Source organism: Eptesicus fuscus, chromosome 11 (assembly GCF_027574615.1).
Source record: "Eptesicus fuscus isolate TK198812 chromosome 11, DD_ASM_mEF_20220401, whole genome shotgun sequence".
NCBI lineage: Eukaryota > Metazoa > Chordata > Mammalia > Chiroptera > Vespertilionidae > Eptesicus > Eptesicus fuscus.
The window spans coordinates 75151694-75164290 of record NC_072483.1 but is presented as its reverse complement, the minus strand read 5'-3'; the positions used below and the strand labels follow the sequence as shown (position 1 = coordinate 75164290).

The 12597-nt window shown below is 37.7% G+C and overlaps 1 pseudogene; it reads right to left on the bottom strand.

Annotated features, from left to right (window-relative positions):
• Window positions 1-1432: 1432 nt before the first annotated feature.
• LOC103289416 (60S ribosomal protein L10-like) lies at window positions 1433-5750 on the bottom strand (annotated as a pseudogene).
• Window positions 5751-12597: the final 6847 nt, after the last annotated feature.

Below are 12597 nucleotides of genomic sequence, written 5' to 3'. Positions count from 1 at the left end.
CTTCCATTATATAGCAGATGCCCTTCCATGTCACTGAAATTATATATTGCATTATTTTTGACAGTTGTGTAAGCATCCATTGTCATGATATAACAAAATTTGTTTAGGTTGTTTCCTATTATATTTTAGGTAATAAATATCCTTCAACCTAACCCTCTCCTCTTACCTCTATTTCCTTAAGAGTAATTTTATTTTTATTGATTTCAGATTGGAAGGGAGAGGGAAAGAAAGATAGAAACATCAATGAGAGAAAAACATCGATTGGCTGCCCACCGCATGCCCCCCATTGGGGATCAAGCCCACAAACCAGGCATGTGCCTGTGACCTCCTGGTTCATAGGTCGATGCCCAACCACTAAGCCACACCAGCCGGGTCCTTAGAGTAATTTTATAATTGTGGAATTGTTGGATCAAAACTAAACATTCTAAAGTTTTAAGATTTGATAAGTTTTGCAAATTTGCCCTATGAAGAGGTTTTCTCTCTGTATCTCACAACCTTGCTCTGAATTTTATTGTAAATGTTAGAGGGATGCATATTTTCCAGGTAAAAATTCTCCAAAAGTTCTTCCATAATATTAGGAGTAAATGTGCTTTAATATATGTCTTTATAAAGTACCCTTTTGAGATAAAAGCAGATAAGATTGATATTCTTCTCTTAGATATCAAATTTTAGTCATAGATGTACATTTTTAAAGTATATGAGAGAAAGCTGTAATACTGGCTATGTCAGAAAACAGCTACAGTGAGTAATTTTTCTAATCCTCAGCTTTTGCACTTATTATATAGGATAATAAAATAGATTATCTTAGATTATTATAATAATTGAAATAATCAAATAACATGCATAAGAAGGAGGTATAAAATTCTATAAAATGCAGAGTTATTATTTCAGAAGTAAGACCTAATTGTTTAAATTATTTCAACAAGGTGTTTTTCATTAAATTTTATTTTTAGGTAGTAAAATTTAATTGATACTAAGATTTAAAAAAATAAATAAAGCAAATGTGTAACTGAATGGGATAAATTTCCCCTACCTGTTTTCCTTCAGAGGAAAATTTCCATGTGCAAGGCTGCAAGGCCACTTGATAATTCTCTGTGGAAATATGCATGAGAATTAGAGCCTAGAAGTGGAATTCAAGGGGTAGCCACAACCTTTTCTACCCACTACCTACCCCTTCTTTCTTCATTAGGACACTAGGCTTGCTTGATTGCTTGGCCACCTCACCACTCAGTCCTTTTCTGTCTCCTTTTTTTTTTTTAAATTGATTTCAGAGAGGAAGGGAGAGGAGAGAGAGAAACATCAATGATGAGAGAGAATCATTGATCAGCTGCCTCCTGCACGCTCCCCACTGGGGATGGAGCCCACAACCCAGGCATGTGCGCTGACCAGGAATCAAACCGGCAACCTTCTGGTTTCATGGGTTGATGCTCAATCACTGATCCACAAGGGCTGGGTGGATGAGCTGCTTTTCAACCATCATGTCTTCTAGCTCATCGGCATTAAACTTAGCAAAGCCCCACAGATGTGGGTCTTCTGGCGGCCAGGGAACTTGAACTTGGCTCTGTGTAGGGCCTCCATCACATGCTCCTTGGTTTGCAGCTTGGTGCGGATGGACACGATGACCTGGCCAAGGTGGACCCTGGCCACTGTGCCCCGGGGCTTTCCAAAGGCACCCTGCATGCCTGTCTGGAGCCTGTCAGCCCCAGGACAGGCCAACATCTTGTTAATGCGGATGACGTGGAAGAGGTGGAACGCACTGGATGTGAAAGCCAACTTAGCCACAGTTTTTCACCACGTGCTGGTTGGCACAAATATGGGCAGCCTCCAGAGCTTTGGAGTAGAGCTGCTCATATTCATTGGACACCATGTGGCTACAGAGTGGGAACTCATCCACTTTTGCCTTCCTCCACTCCAGGACAAGATGCGGATCTTGGCATCAGGGACACTTCGACGGAAGTGAGACTTTGGGTACAGCTGGGTCTCACAATACCCCTAACACCGGGTAGTGTGGCAGCCGATGGTGACACCAGGATCTTCAGTGGCACGCCCAAGGGAATTTGTGTTTTAGCTATTCTGTCTGCCTCTTGTCAGACATTCATGGGACCAGCTCTCTCACCTCCTTCTCAGGAAGGTCCACCTACTTAAAATTGCAACCCCCACTCCTGACTCCTTCTTTTTTTAACTTTTGTTTGTCATTTTTCTATAGCACTTAGCATCTTCTAACAAATTATACAATTTGCTTATGTTCATTGTTTATTATGTGCTTCACCCCCACCCCACAGAATGTAAGTTCCATTCGGAGAGGGATCTTCGTTTTGTTCAATAGATTAAAAGAATTAATAAATAGCTACCTCCTCAGTAGATAACTATGAGACATATCAAAATAATTAAAACAAAATTAAAGATTTAGGGAGAAAATGTAGAGTAAAATAAAGAAAATTAGTTAAATGACATTTTTAAAAGACTCCATGCTATAGATTACTTAAATCTCAAAAAGAAACTTATTATAAACAAGAAAGGAAAGGGATGGATAAGTAAGTAAAACAGACTCCTAGCTGACTAGAAATCGGAAAACCTTGGAATATAGTATTCCCAAAGAGTGAATGTATACAAGGGTTGCATAAATTATGACAAAGCAGTTTTAGTAAAGTCTTAGTGAAGAGGCAATTTTCCTGTATGTAAACTTCTAAATCATGTTATTTATTTTTTTATTAATAAAGATACCAATTAACTGACCAGCAATTGGTGTCTTAAAAGTTCAGCAATGACTAGATAAGTAGCCAGAATCTAGCTGTAGTGTACTTCATTTATTTAAGGCCTCCCCGTCAGGCCTGCTTCGAGTTTTTTTTAATGAGACTGATAACATTGAAATAATTCGAACATGAAAGTGTTAGGACATATTAGAAGCTCGATGTGGAAATCTGTAAACAGAGATAAATAAATATGTGAAGATATTGGAAGCAACTCCTCTGGCATTTGTATTCCTTTACTCCAAGACACCATCTCTGTTTTTAGTTGTGTTAGTGCCCTCTAGTGGTCAGAGTGGTATGTGCGTTTTATTAAGTCATTCCTGCCTTCAAAACACATCACTGATGACATTCCCAAAAGAGAAGATAAAAAAGAATAAGCCTAGCAATAGAATCATAAATCTTTTTAAATGCTGCACTCAGGATAAAAGAGCATATAGAAAAAAAGAAAATTAATCATACATCACTATTAACAAACAAGTTTTGTACATTAATGGAATTTCAAAATTTTGAAGAAAGAAGACTTTTCAGGTCAAAGATGGAATTGAGAATGTTGTAAAAGCTATGGACCCACTTCTCGAAAAAAATACATGTGCAGGTATAATTCAGGAGTTCATGTAGCACCTGAAACTTGCATCCCAATATAAAGGCTTGGGGTTTATCTAACTCTATACATGTTCCAAGTTCCTCAAGACAACATTCCTAGCTTAAATGTTGAGTTTAAGTTTCAGGTTGGAGAAAGATATGTACAGTATGACAAAGTGAAAAATGATACTATATAGTTATTATGTATACAGAGTAAAAATATACAAACTATGGGAATGGTGAACATTGATTTCATGGTAGTGGTTACTTCTCAGAGCAAGGGTAATAATTGGATGAGGAGAAAATAAAGATGATCATAGTTATATCTGTAGGATAACATTTCTTCAGAAATTATTCAAGTATATAAATGGCATAATATTATTTTAATAAAGCTAGGTTAGTATATATTTAGATAATGGATTTCCATAATTTTGTTTTCCTATTCTTTTCTATATATTTTATATACTTCCCAATTTTAAAAAGTTAAATTAAAAAAGTAAAATTATTATATCTTAATAATAAATTATCTAATTTCACTGCCGTGTAAAAAAGGTTGATTTTTTTAAAAAAACATGCCAATGGCCTTAGCTGATTTGGCTCAGTGGATAGAGCGTCGTCCTGCGGACTGAAGGGTCCCAGATTCAATTCTGGTCAAGGGTACATGCCCAGGTTTCAGGTTAGATCCCCATCAGAAGGCGTGCAGGAGGCAGCCAATCAATGATTCTCTCTCATCATTGATGTTTCTACCTCTCTCTACCTCTCCCTTCCTCTCTGAAACCAAGAAAAATATATTTAAAAAACAAACAAACATGCCAATGTAAGTTCAAATTCTGAGAAACATTTAATTCTACATTGTATAAAATCACCTGAGTATATTTTAAAATATAAGCTAAATATTAATATTATAAAGGAAACCATTATTCTTTTCACAGAGCCTTTAAGTAGAAAGCCTTTATTTTTATGGTTATAATTTTACTTTTTGATAAAGAGAGAAAAGGGGAAATTCTTCTGAAACTAATGTTATATTGGAACAAAACTTATTATCGATCCATATTCATTCTACTATAAAATATAATGAGAGTTCAAATAAGGTATGATTTTCTTTGGGGATTTCATATATAACAAAGTCAGCATGAAGCCGACTATGCCATCACCTGAGAGTCTGAACCTAATAGCCGATTAATTGATTCATGCCTGCAGCTGCACTGCCGCATAGCATCCCAGCGCTCTCAGATACATCTCATCACAATGAAAACCAGCGAGCCTTATGCCTCCCTTGATTTAAATGGAACGTTGGAGGAATGAGGCGGCACAGGCGACATGGAAGGCTGGTAGAGAAGAGCATCAGCGCTGGTGCACCTCTCAATGGATAGAGCTGACAGGCCCTAGACATGCCTGGGGAGGTCAACCATGGTCATGGCATGAACCACCTGTTGGACAATATATACCGTTGGCCTCTGGGGTCAAATCGAGGCTCCCTGCCCTGCATTCTTAAGGCAAAGCAATGTTAATTTAAGAGGATCTTTGTGGGGCCATGGTGCTGAGAGGTGAGGGAGAACCTCCAGTGGTAAGGTAAGAAACGGACACAAGACCTTATGCTTCTTGGGCAATGTTCTCCAGCTACATTTGTTTTCTTAGAGGTCCTGTCCTTTCTGACTTGTCTCATTAAAATGACCTCCCCACCAGCTGCTGCTCTAGAAAGAGAGCTAGGCCCTGCTTCCCACCTTCTAATTAACTCCTTCAACCTCTTCTCACCTCCCACCCAAACTCCACTTCCTGTCTTGGGAAAAGAACTGATTTAGGGTAGAGCATTAGACCACTTCAGTTTAGGTCTTAGGGAGAAAAATTACCCACTTGTCCCTCTTTTGTCTTTGGGTTTATCTTATTTATTTATTTATTTGCTTGTTTATTTATTTTTTGCCACTAGAGTAAGAAGATCTGGGGGAACTTTTGGCAGTTAAGCCTTTGACAGAAGACACATAGGAATGTTTTCAGCCCTCTGTAGTCCAGCACAATGGAACCAAACCCAAATACTAGTCGCCAGTATTCATGGGCTTGGCCCCCTCCTCGGTGCATGTATCCCCTGTGGGGAATACAATAGAGGTGGCAGTGATCACAATAGGTAGCTATTTAGAGATTTGGTGATCTTGAGTATGGCCTAATATCAACTCAGAAATGGCTGACATACACTCTTGGAACAGTTTGGAATAGAGTGAGGGGAAAGTAGAATTAAGGCAAAATGAAGATGGAGATATCCTGTATGCTACCACCACCTTAAGGTGTGGACCCAGCAATGTGGCTTCCCCAAATCAATGATATTTCTGAAGCATTTACATTACCCCTGAATATTTGGATATTTTGAGCAATTTGTTTTTTTACCTTGTTTACATTTAAGCTACCTCCCAAAGCAAATGCCATCCGTCCTAAATGATTTGTTTTTAAATCAGTCTTGTCTTTAAAATATTTCTACAAATAATCGGGTGGTGGATATCAATATAATAGGTAAATATTCAGCTTTAGACCAGAAGAATCAGCATATTTCCCCATCAAATTAAGAGAAGAAAAAAAACAAATAATCTTTTCTCAGTCATGTTGAGTGAGATTCACTGTAGAATTTCCTTCTCATGAGGCAAAGCTTGACATTCAGCAATTCATACATTTCAGAGGTAAATGAACATGCTGCAGTTAAATTGGAGGGCACGATCCATGTTGCCATAGATCATTAATGTGGTCAAGGTCCTGATGCCTCATTGATCCTGTACCTTTACGTGGCTACTAAAGATCTACTTGATAGGTATAGAGCATTAGCCCTGGACTTCTAGAGTTGCCCTTTGATAAATTTGTAAGTTTTCAGGGTGTAACATTTTATTTGGGGTGAATAAAGGTGGTTAGTGAGAAGAGTTTGGTCTCTGAATGCAGGCAAACCTGAATTTGAATCCCAGTTTTCCTAATCCCTGATTATGTAATCTTGCTCCAGGCCTGGCACATAGCAGACAATCAACACATCGTTTTTGTTTCCTCTGAAACAAGTCTGTATTGGTTTCCTATTGTGGCTGTAACAAATTACCACAAGCCTGGGGGCTTAAAACTACAAAAATGTGTTATCATTCTGGAGGTCAGAAGTTCTGAAATCAAGGTGTTAGTGTTAGCAAGCTTGTTTTTCTCCTGAGTCTCTAGAGGTAAATCTGTTTCCTTGCCAGCTCATAACCCCACTACTACTGCATATTAGACACCAAGTAATAAAAAGAAAAATCTCCTAAGGTTCTCATGGCCAAGCTGTCTCGGCATTTTATTGTAAACACAAATAACCACATTATTCTTCTATTGTGTCCATTTTCAAAGTTTTCGGTCTCAGAACCTTTTTATCCTCTTAATAAATATTGAAAACCAGGAACAACTGTAGTTTATGGAGGAGATACCTATTGGTATTTGTCACATTCAAAATTAAGACTAGGATTACAAAAAATACATGGGAATATAGTATAAGCACAAGCTCCATTAGCTGTTAGAACAATGATATCATCATACTCCATGGAGGCACTGGAAACTTTGCTCTTGAAAGAATGAGATTCATAAAAGAAAATAAACCCTGGCTGGGTAGCTCAGTTAGTTAGAGCGTCATCCCAATATGCCAACATTTTGGGTTTGATCCCCAGTCAGGGCACACACAAGAATCAACCAGTGAATGCATAACTAAGTGGAAAAACAAATCAATGTTTCTCTCTCTCAAAGTAATTAATTAATTAATTAAAAAGTTGGTTAAATAAGCAAATAATAGCTTAGTATTATTATGAAAAGAATTTTGCCCTTGTAATCCCCCTAAAAGAGTCTTAGGGGGTCCCTGCTGTTCTAGAAGATATCCCTTGATGAATGCCAATATCAAAGTTCTGACAGAGCAAAATATAGATTTCAGGAGGCATAAGCAGATATAGTCAAAAGTTTTTCCCTGTCACAGATGAAGAAATGCAGCATATTATATTAAATAACAGTGAACCAAAATAGCTAACTGTAGACATTTTCAGATTGAGTTCAATAACACTAAAGTAAATAAATACTCAAAAAATGAATACAAATTCTCTCTCATTATTGATGTTTCTATCTCTCTCCCTCTCCCTTCCTCTCTGAAATCAATAAAAAATATTTTTAAAAAATGAATACAACTTTTACATAATCATAGCTTTCTGTCATCTGAGGCATCTTCAGGCCAGTGAATGATGGGAGAGAAGCAGCAACAGCTGCAGAAATGGCGGTTCCCCACCTTTTGAAGCAATTGCCATGCTTACTATGCCAAGAATAGCATGGCAGCTAATGTTGCCTTCTTCTGGTTGAAAAGACCAAACAAGTGCCTCTCCCTCTCCCCCATCTCCTGCAGGCTGTGGGCTGCATCCATTCCCTGGAGTGTTAGAATCAACCAGTGGGGAAGCAAGAAGCTTTGAAATGTTGAATAAATTTTAAATCATGAGGTGACCTTAAGTATCACTGTGTTGACCTGGGAGAAAATGAATTATACTTAGTTGGCTGCACAAGCCATAGCAAAGTATTGGGTGTCAGCAATTACATTGGGTTCTAACAAGTTTTTTAAACTAAACTTCATTGTTGTGACCATGATTGTCATAGACAATGCAAGAACTATTAACTGTTTCATCCATCTCTCTATATAAAAGCCTAATATGCAAATTGTGTCCACGGGAGTTCGACCGGGAGACCGATTGCTCCCTATGACATGCGCTGACCACCAGGGGGCAGTGCAGAATGAAGGGAGGCCCCAGCCAGCAGCTGGAAGCTGGGGAAGTGAGGCCCTGACCGGCAGCCGGAAGGCCCTGATGGGTCCTGATCACCAGCCAGGCCTAGGGACCCTATCCTTGCACAAATTTCATACACCAGGCCTCTAGTATAGGTATAAAACACTCAGAAATATTTTCCCCTGGTTGAGCCGGGTATGCTGTTCCTGGGATCCCTTGACATTGGTTAAAGTGATCACATGAAACCACAGTCAGCTGAACCTTGGGAACACATGCGTTGGTGTTTATAAATACAGGAATAACATCAGGACACTATGGGTGATAGATCTCAGTGCCACACTGATATAATTATGGTCTGCAGCCCTTCTCAAGGGGAGCTGGAGGTGAGGATAAAGAAGCCAGCCTCTTCCACTCCCTAATCAGATTCCCAACCCAAGCCAAACACCAGTATGGGGCTTGAAGATGAGCAGAGGAACCCACAGCAGCGATAAAGTGTGGTCTGTACACCCTGCAGTCCTGGGAATTGTTCATTATTGGTTCATGGCAAGATAAGTACAGAAATTGAGAGTAAGGACTTAAAACTTTTAGAAAATTAGACAATTGTATGTTGGTTAAAACTATCAAAAAACAGTGGTTTTATTTTGTGTCTTTATTTTCACTTTTCCATGACTCTAGTACTTCAATTTTATTGAATTTTATAAAAGTATTGGTCTGCAATAAATCAGTGGTAGAATGTGGTAGAAGTCTGGTCTATCATCAAAGACAATTTGTAAAATGTTGATCTAGAAGTTATGGTCTGTTGATTGAAATATAATAAGTAATAATTTATGCAAAAGTACTGACTCCATATAGATATGGTCATTTTAAATTTTTTCTCCAATTTGATTAATCTCAGTAAAGCACTTAAGTTCAAATTTAATGTCATGATTTAGATTTGACAACTTCAGGGCTATATAGTAAACTAATTAGAAGTCATTGTGCTCATTGGATACATCTATTTAATATCATTTCTTCTGCCTGGCTCAATGGTTTCTAGGCTTCCATGAAGCAACACTATTTAATTAAATACCAACAACATACCTATTTCATGTGATGCTACATTCCATAAGCAATAATAAAAATGCTATTAAAAATCAAGAGAAATGACTCAACTAGATGTATGAAACAATGTAATTGAGAATATGGGTCAGAAGACTTAATTTTTTTAAAGCACTTTTTTCCTTTGGGTTTGTGCTATCTTTATGGTTCTATGCAATTTTTTAACATCTAATACAGATCTCAGAGTGCTATTATTGAAGCTCACAGTTGAAAATGCTTGTTTATAAGTGTTTATCTTGCCAAACAGATAAACATTGAGGTGCTCTGTAATGGACTTTTGTTTTGAGTTTATCCATTGATTTGTAAAATTCAGAGGGAGCAGATCCCCTGTGTAGGTTTTTAAATTTGCAAGCACCAGAGTTCAATCAATTCCAATTGTTGGAGTTGGACCAACATCCCTAGATGAAAGAAAACATTACTTGATAACTCCTTTTATCTTTTTTAAGCTGAGAAAAGCAGCCATCTCATTCAAATGCCAACTTCCCAATGAGAAGCACACACTTTCTGCTTTATCTCCAACATAAGGCAGAAAGAAGATGAGAATACAGCAAGCAGGAGAATATTACATTGTGTCTGAACATCTGATAGCCAGACACATCAGAAACAGATCTCAAATTGAAGGCTTTGCACCTTTTAATGGACTTATTCCTTTAATCATAGAAACCAAGGTTTTATATTGCTTCTCCCATATTGAGAGTATTAAAGATTTTATTATACCCTTTTCCTGATTATAAAAGAAAGACATGTTCACTATAGGAATGTGTAATAAGAAAGCAAAAATCATCCATAGGCTTACCACATATAGAGATAAATGTTATTTGTATTTCTTTCCTTTTTTTTTCTATGGATATTCATACATTTTTTTTCCTATATAGCTGAGATCATTATATGTATATCATATCATATCAGTGTGTGTATCTTATTCTTTCATTTACTATTAAAATATAAATATTTTCCAAAGTCAATACAAATTATTTGGGTACACAATTTCCAGTGGTTGCATAATATTATATTGTAGTGAAGCAGGAGAATATTACATATGAGAATTCTTCTGTTGTTGAACATTTAAGTTTTTACAGAGGTTAAGAAGATGGTTTCAAAATTGGTTCAATTCCTGTCTGGCTCTGCCACTTACTAGCTACATGACCTTAATCAAGTTACTTAATGTCTCTCAATAGCAATTTTCTCATCTATACAAATTAGGACAATAATACAAGCTACTTTATAGGGTTGCAATAGTAAACAAGATGATGCATATAAAAGAGCTAACCACAATGCCTGACTTTCCTCAAGAACTGTTAATTAAATACTAGAGGCCCAGTGCATGAAATTCATGCACTCAGGGGTCCTTCAGCCCGGCCTGTGCCCTCTGGCAGTCTGGGAGCCCTTGGGGGATGTCCAACTGATGGCTTACACCCGCCAGAGGGAGCGGGCCTAAGCCATCAGTCAGACATCCTTAGCTCTGCCGTGGAGGCAGGAGAGGCTCCTGTCACTGCTGTTGCACTCGTCAGCCATGAGCCTGGCTTCTGGCTGAGCAGAGCTCCCCCTATGGGAGTGTACTGACCACCATGGACAGCTCCTGCATTGAGCGTCTGCCCTCTGGTGGTCCGTGTGCGTCATAGCGACTGGTCATTCCGCCATTTGGTCTATTCGCATATTAGCCATTTATTATATAGGGTTGTGATGAACATTTTAAGTCATATAGCTTTGATCTAGCATGTTTTAGTTAATTTAGACATATGCCAAGTACACTACGCATAGACTATGAGTATATTTTAAAGAGTATTTTTCAGTATTGAATACAACCAAGAGAAATAAGTGAACAGTGACTACACTTTATCACAACATGTTAGATAACTGTAAACAACCTGGCAAGACAATGTGGTTAAGTTAATGGATTTAAATGCTGCAAGAGCGAAAATGCCTACTTCACTTGTAATTATTTGCATGTTCCTCAGGTGAATAATAGAAAGATGACTAAGAGTTAAAAATGGAAAGATGACTATTTGGTTCACTCGGTAAAAGAATTTTATGTCCATTAAAAAGGGGGTTATGGATTTTAAAGGATTACAAAATATTCCTTTAAGAAATTGTTCAGTATTATAAGCCTTATGGCTAGAAGGATGATGCCATGAGGATAATATTCTTTTTATTATTTCTCTTACTTTTAAATTTTACAAATAAACCAAATGTTGTGCTTGTCATTTAAGGTTTTATATTTGCTGTACCATAAATAATCATTTTTTAAGTTTACTGTTACTTGTGACCAATTAGCTCAGCCTGTTAGTTACTGTGCTAACGAGGCCAAGGCCTCAGATCTGATCCCCAAATGATGAAGCTGGTCTTACAAACTCATGCTGTGTCATTCATCACAAGAGAAATCTAATGGTTAGTAAGAAGCTGGGTGAAATCCATCAGCCTCAAAATAACTCCAGTTATACCCCCCAAATTTCATATGTTGATAGCATTCTTTATCACGCATTGGGGGCTATAGATACATGTCAATCCCAGAGCTAACTATAGCCAATGACTTTTTTAGTAGCTAATGAAAGATAAAAAGAAGGTTGATCATAAATTTCACAGAATGCTTTAGTTTTAATAAACCATTCACCAAAATATGAATAACTAGGGCTTCTCTTACACAGAAAAATTATTTTTGCTCTATCAATACTTACAAATTGGAGTGCTATCTGATGCTGAGCAACCCTTGGCTTATATTTAATTCACTCTGACTTATTTGGCTTATCCAAGGACTGTCAATTCCCTGTCATTAAAACAGTTCTAAGAGTGTTAAAGCCCTTATTCTTTGCCATGGGCTTTCAATGTCTTTAAAAGATCATAGTCCCTTTTTTAATTTTTTGAATTAACTCCATACTGGTTTCCAGATCTAGTGTTTCCACTTCTCGGAATTTATCCCAAGAAACCCAAAATACTCATTTGAAAGAGTAGCCCGGCCAGCATAGCTCCGTGGCTGAGCTTTGACCTATGAACCAGGAGGTCTGTTTGATTCCCGGTCAGGGGACATGTCCAGATTGAGGGCTCAATCCCCAGTGCGGGGCATGCAGGAGGCAGCCAATCAATGATTCTCTCTCATCATTGATGTTTCTATCTCTCTCTCCCTCTCCCTTCCTCTCTGAAATAAATATTTTAAAAAGAAAGAATACATATACCCTTATGTTCATTGCAGCATTATTTACAATAGTCAAGATTTAGAAGCAGCCCAAGTGTCCATCAGAAAATGAGTGGATAAAAAAATGGCAGTACATTTACACAACGGAAAAATACTGTGCCATAAAAAGGAAGAAAAATTTACCCTTTGCAACAGCAGGGATGGGCCTGGAATGTTCACTTAACATTACACTAAGTGAAATAAGCCAGTCAGAGAAAGTTAAGTACCATATGATTTCACCCATATGTGGAATTTA